General features: G+C 37.9%; 1 long non-coding RNA gene across 1 annotated transcript; it reads right to left on the bottom strand.

Moving 5' to 3' along the window:
* Nucleotides 1-5073: 5073 nt before the first annotated feature.
* On the bottom strand, nucleotides 5074-5991 carry LOC120436116. Its single transcript, XR_005610148.1, has 3 exons — nucleotides 5696-5991; nucleotides 5421-5592; nucleotides 5074-5206 (listed from the first exon to the last, which is right to left on the bottom strand). It is a non-coding gene; the product is annotated as an uncharacterized LOC120436116 (long non-coding RNA).
* Nucleotides 5992-6317: the final 326 nt, after the last annotated feature.

Genomic DNA, 6317 nt, shown 5'->3' with positions numbered 1-6317 from the left:
AAGAATCCCTGGAGTTCAGCCAGAAGCAGGTGGAAACACTTGCTGCAGAAAACGCCACGCTACGGGACTCGGTCAAATCTCTAACCGAAAATGTGACCCAATTAAACTTAGAAAATAAAAAAATAAAAGAGACCGTTATGGATTTACAAGCCCGTAGCATGAGAGATAATCTTGTGTTTTCTGGTATTCCAGAGTCTGCCGGAGAGGACCCGGAAACGACCGTGAGAAGCTTCATTAAAATCCACCTGAAGCTGCCGGAGGACACGGTGAAAAACATAGGGTTTGAAAGAGTGCATCGCATCGGGGCTCCGAAGACAGGAAGCGGGAGACCGCGTCCTATTGTGGCCAAATTCGGCCACTTTAAGCAGAAGGAGCAGGTGAAGAGTCGCGGCAGAGAGCTGAAAGGAACGGACTTCAGCGTGAACGACCAGTTCCCCAGAGAGATTCTGGAACGACGCAGGGTCCTGTTCCCAGTCCGACGTAGTTTTATTCAGAAAGGCTCCCGGGCTGTCATCGCCGTGGACCGGCTCTACGTGGACGGACAGCTCTACCGCGACCCCGGCATCACTCCATGGCTGTATTGACCGCACACCAGATAAGAATCCGCTGCGCTATTCTCTTCACTCACACTCTCTTGTATTAACTTTTGCTTAACTATGTAATATCAGTTTGCTAATTTAGTATAACGTTACCGTCACTCTCCGCCAATGCTTTAATTGGAATGTTTCCGTTCTTATTTCTTTTTCCCTCTCTCTCTCTTGTCGCTCACCTTGCTCTTTGGTTTCCTTGCTTCTCTTTTCTTTCACTATGTCGATCACCTGTTTCCCTATCCATCCACAAAGGACACTGTCTATTTCTACATGCTCACTCTGCACGATCACGCACACACATGCGTTTAAAGGCAACACATTTACAACAGCCACACAGTGCACACAGATATAGGACACACACGCACACATTTGCTCATTTTAGTTATTATGCACACACATAGTCAGACCTATGGAGCTTCACGCTGCGCATTTTCTTCTCTCTATTTACAAAAAAAAAAAAAAAAAAAAAAAAAAAAAATGATGTGTTTCCATTTTCCTCACCCGTCTAAGCAAGACACACAGCATATGTCATTAGCCACAAACACACAACTATGGGCACGCTAAGGTTTGTCTCATGGAATGTGCATGGAGCTGGCTCTAGGGAAAAAAGGTTAAAAATACTTAACCAACTTAAAAAACTACAGGCAGACGTTGTTTTATTACAAGAAACCCACATGCCTGTCACAGGTCTGAATAAACTTAAAACACCTGAGTTTCCTAATGTGTTCTCAGCCTGTTATAATTCTAGACAAAGAGGAGTAGCAATTCTAATACATAAAAATATTAATTTCACAGTACTCGATACAGTTATAGATCCAGAGGGCAGATTCCTAATAGTCAAACTATCTATACTTAACCAAAAGCTACACAGCAAATCCAGCATGTCCAAATTAACACCGTCAGATTTGATTTCAACACTATTAAAGTGTCTATATGGGTCCACACCAGTGAGTGTTAATTTAACTCTTTTTGGAGAGTTGGTACATTAACTCTGATTTAGTGTTAAATATCAAATCTGCCTGGAGTTGAAAATTTAACACTCATTAACACTAACTAGGAGTTAAGAGTTCATATATTAACTCTTACAGAGTATTTTATTTTGACTACAAAAGAGTTATCGTCTAATTAATTCTAAAAAGTGTAAATTTTAATGTTCTGATCTTTTAGAAATTCCTTGGGGAAAAAATATTAAAAAGAGCCAATGTTCTTCTGAAAAAGATTTATTTTTATATGCACCACAACTTCAAAACAGTTTCTAAAACATGTAACAATATGGAATCATGTATATGTTCTCATTTTCATTAGAATATTGCTTGTCAAAGGGTCTAACATAGGTGAGCTGGTCAATTGAAATAACAGCATGCTCATTACTTTTTTCTTCAATGCAGTATGCATGAAAGTGTTCATCAAAGTACAAGGTGTTGACAGTAGAACCTATTATGAATGCATGTTGTTCATGTATTATGATATAGCAAATTTTCTTAAAGACTGGTAGATCACTGGACATTCCAGTGCATAAAAACAAACCAACCTGGTATTCAGTGCCATAATTTCTAACCCAATTTGTAGTTGAAACATTTACACATGAATCTACATTTAATGACTCGCACAACAAATGTCCACCTTCCATGCTATCAACTCTTTTTAATTTTAAAGGACCGAACTGAAATCTTTTAAAACAATAGTTTTCATAGTAAAAGGCCAATTGACGCTGATGTTGCTTTACTAGAGATTTTGTAAGGTTTTTAAAATTTTTGACAGCCCTTTTAAAAAAATTGTGTTTTGCTTCGAAACGCATACACCATATGTGGATAAGAGGGCCAATTTTCTTAATACACCTTGGATAGTGAATCATTAGGTGGTGTTTAGGAATTAATTTTCTACCAGGGAACAAGTTTTTAAACATGTTATGGTGATCACAGATGAGATGTTTCAAGTAACATATCATGCCATCAGTAAGGACTGGGGACAACACAATATCAACAATTTGCAACAAAAGGAGAACAAAATTCCAGTGGCTATTGTCCCGCTCAACTATGTCTCCAAAAATTAGTGGAGTATTGCGTAGGATACATAATGACTGAATGGCATTTAAACCTAAGTGTTTGCTGTTATCATCTATTTTTAACCCACTTGGTTTATTTTTACGCTCTACAAAACCATAATTAAACGTCTGTATCCTGTCAAGTAATGTGCTAATGGAGATGTAGCCATTTTTGATCATGTATTGAAAAAAAAGTTTGAGCTCATACTGCACAACTCCTTCCAATAAATCGTGCATTATATCAACTGCATAATTGTCAGTGCTGTGAAAATATTCCAATGAATTGAGCACACAAGATCTTTTAACTCCATAAACGGAAGTGAGAGCAGGGTCTTCACTTAATGCATTACAGTGTTCAATATGAAGTTCTCTGGAGCGCAGAACAATGTCCGAACTGTCTTCATTAAACACAGACTGAATTTCTTCCTTGTTTACTAAACAAAACCTACACCAGTTTGTTGCACTAAACGATTCAACAAAACCTAGTAAGCCATTTAAAGCAAGATTGTCTCCTGTAACTTGAACAACAGAACCAAACACTGGCTCTTCAGTAAAGGGAAGCAGGATTCCTTTAGTTTCTAAAATTTTCAAGTCATCAATCAAAGGCTTTAGTATTTCTTCAAAACCATATTTCTTTAAGTCTTCTGTGTAGAAAAGAGCAGCTAGATGTACATTCATCAGCACAGAGTTAACCTTTGGTGGGAGGTTTTTTATAGTGAAATAAATACAGCCCAGTTTGTGGATCCCTTTCTTCGAACCTAATGGGTTAGCAGTTTCAAAATCATCGTAATACAGTAAAATCTGTAGAGCATATTTCTGTTGTGAAAACAGAGGATGGTTTTGGAAATATGATCCATCATTAATGTCTTTGTATAACCCAGCTTGTGTTTGTTTCTCATGCAAGAAGCATTCTCTAATGTCTTTATTCTTGAAAATTGAATGTATCGTACCTAAAATGGGCACATACATGTATTTGTCTCTGACAGGTGTTTCGCTATAAACCCCTGTAGTTCTATGTCTACGTGTATCCAATCTTACACCAAGTACAAATTCTTTAGGCTCAACTATTTCCCATTTTTCATCGTAATATTTCTGTCTTTTTTTCTCAGTGTTAAATGTTGAAAAGGGGTTATCTAATTGGTTTAAATTGTGCTCAACTCTTTTGTAAATGTCTGATTCCTTACTATCAGGGGAAAATGTTTGGAGTACTACTTCTCTTGCTTGACTCTGAACATCACTGACAACTTCCTCAACAGAACAAATTATTGTTTGAACAGCACTTTCAGTAAGACCAGAAGCTTGTAAGTGAGCGACAATAGATCCACACATTCCAACAAGCGAGTCCTGTGAAATAACAGTGGGAACCTGTGATACAGATGCAGAAGTAGATGGTTGATCACTAAAAGAGTCTCCTAGAGAATGTGTTTGTTGGGCAACTTCCTGTTCCATCCCTACATGTTTATCGTGATAATGACTATGTACATTATGAAGATGTTTTCTAAAGCCATTGTAAGTACAAAAAGATGAAAGACATCCCTGCTCTCCACATTTTAAACGCAGATTTTTGTTTGGATATAAACCATGATGAAATTTTAAATGTTGACAAAGAGCTGAACAATTTTTGTGGTGCATTTTACAAACAAAGCATTTGAACATTGTCAAACAGTTTTGTTTTTTTTAAATCCTCCTAAAAGCGTGTGGACCTTGTGGGCATTTAACGGTCTCGCAGCAGACGTGCTCTCAGTTCCTTGACTCGAGGGCTTTCTTTTGTGTTTCCAACATCAATGTTGTAGATTGTGGTTTGAATGAAGGTGTAGAAACTGGAAAGAGCTTCATCATATGAGAGGCTGAAGACAAAGTGTGCTTTGAAAAGCCCATCAAAAGCAGCCACTGAAGTTGGAGCATCACATGGGATAGCTTTCTGGTCTACAATGATGAAGAACCTCTGAATGTTCTTCTTTTGCTCACCAATGCAGAGAAGGAAGGGCTGCCTGGTGTTAGCTTTCTCCAGGAAAGTAGTGAGGCTGACTCCTTCCTGGAATTTGAATAGCACATTTCAATCATGAGTAAAATTTTCTTTTCAACTGTTTGGATTGCATATAAGGTCTATGGGCCCAAGCAAGTAACCCGTCTTAACACAAATGGATCCAAGTAGAATAAAACAGAGTAATGCTTTATTTTTGAAGTCCACATTCTTCTGTTTGCAGGGGCAATGAGTGTGTGCTGAACCCAAATCTGTGTATTAACTTCTTTTGGAAAGGAAAGCCATACCAGATTTTATCTCTTCTGATACCTATAGATACAGCATGATTTCATACCAAATACACAAAAGGTAATTAATTTACTGCATCTTTTCTGTTTTTATCTTGTGGCTTACCATGGACCAAAAATCATTAATTACAAACAGTTTTTACAAAAAAATAGAGTAGAGTAATAGAGCATACCTTGACAAATCTCACAAGATGATTGGCTGCCTGTGCAGAGCTAATTTTTGCTGTTTTTTTGTGGCCTTTTGATGTTGGAGGCAGGAGATGCAGCAACAACAGAAGAGCTGCCATGTCACTATCCCAGCCTTAAAGACAAAAATCACATTTGAGACAAAAGGTTAAACATGAACTACAAAACAGTTGAAAAATAAGCAGTTAAATGATGAGATTTCTGGAAATGCTTACAACCACAAGGATGCATAAACTAATTTACTAGTCTATTTCCACTCAGTTAACTGTTTTAGGACAGACAAATGAAAATGTAGGTATTTTATATACTGAAACACTGTCCAAATTTACCCCAGTCATTTGAAGCCTCCGTTTCAAAAGATGCTCGTAACTCCTCAACACAAGGACTTGATGGAAGACTTTGGCTTTCTGCGATGATTTTTTGCTTGAAATACGAAGACCACTTTGTAAGAAATCTTCCAGAGGCCTCATCTCCAAGCATCATTGCAAAATCCTGATCAATCTATTAATAAGACAAAACAGGAACCAAATACTGATTACTTAAGTGGTCTTGGCAAAATGTTCTCTTTAGTTTCAGATCATGAAATGTCTAAAAATATACTCACCAACCCCGGTGTATCAAGGAAACGAGGGAAGACATCCAAGATTGATGATGTTGCATCTGGGTCATGTACCAGCTTCTGTCTATATTCAAAAGTAGCTTTCATCTTCTCTTTAACCACAGACCTATCTGTTGAGTGTCTAATAACAGACAGAGCCTCTCTGCACTCATCACCAAAAAGCTGTCCACTAACAAACAAAGATTCTCTTCGGGTTGTTGGACTGTTCTGGAAGTTTGGCCTGGGACACCCACTAGCACCATCATAGGTATTGCGTTGGACAGTCTTGAGTCTCCAAGCAAGATAGCCAGTATTAGCCTCCGGATCATAGTAATGTTCCTGCTCATGCATGCACATCAGTCACACACAAAAACAAACAAAAAACATACACAACAAAAAAATGAAACAAAGGAATGCATATTTGGTACCACTTTAACAACATGTATAAATTACAGAAATGTTGCGTTTCAGCGATAACACTTACATAACCATTTTTTGAGTAAGGATCTTGGAGATATGGAAAAAGCGTTGCAATCCCCAGTGCATAGTTAGTCCGAACACTTATGGGCGGAATCCTCCTTTCAAAAACAAAACAAAGTGTATTGCTCTTCTGCTCACTTGACAATTG

Source organism: Oreochromis aureus, linkage group 23 (assembly GCF_013358895.1).
Source record: "Oreochromis aureus strain Israel breed Guangdong linkage group 23, ZZ_aureus, whole genome shotgun sequence".
Classification (NCBI taxonomy): Eukaryota; Metazoa; Chordata; class Actinopteri; order Cichliformes; family Cichlidae; genus Oreochromis; species Oreochromis aureus.
This window is presented reverse-complemented; position numbering and strand designations above follow the sequence as displayed.